A 572-nucleotide genomic window follows, 5' to 3' on the forward strand; every position below is an offset into this window, starting at 1 on the left:
AAAAAAGTCGTCATGTATAATACAAAACTTTATTTTATAGCAGAGTATAAATCATTGTAAAGCTTCTGACAATTCTGAATTTAATTAAGAGACGTCAAAAATAGTAAGCTTAGGTTCTGCCGTCGCGATCGTTTCTATAGAAACGGAATTGTCATATGTTCTGAACGTCATTTTATAACGTGCCTTTGAAATAAGAATGACAGATGTCATCAGAATGCACAATCATCTGTTTCACTTTATCTATCCTTACGTGTAAAGAACGGCTTAGCCTACTCAGTCAAACCTATTAAAATGTCATTTTAACATATGCTATGAAATAAATCCTTATTTCACCGCCCAGTATCTCAATAGTAGGCACCAATTCTCAAATTTTAAAAAGCTCATCAAAGATCAAATGACATTCCAGACGGAAGAATATAATCTACTGAGTCCTGTACAGTTTGGCTACAGGAAAACAAATCAACAGTAGATGCAATCAAAAGCCTCACCGATTATATTAATGACGTGTAACAGTTTTATTATTATATCAACATTTTGTTCGTATTTCCATTTCAATCACCCTGTTTATAACA

Source organism: Photinus pyralis, unplaced genomic scaffold (genome assembly GCF_008802855.1).
Source record: "Photinus pyralis isolate 1611_PpyrPB1 unplaced genomic scaffold, Ppyr1.3 Ppyr1.4_LG6, whole genome shotgun sequence".
Lineage (NCBI taxonomy): Eukaryota > Metazoa > Arthropoda > Insecta > Coleoptera > Lampyridae > Photinus > Photinus pyralis.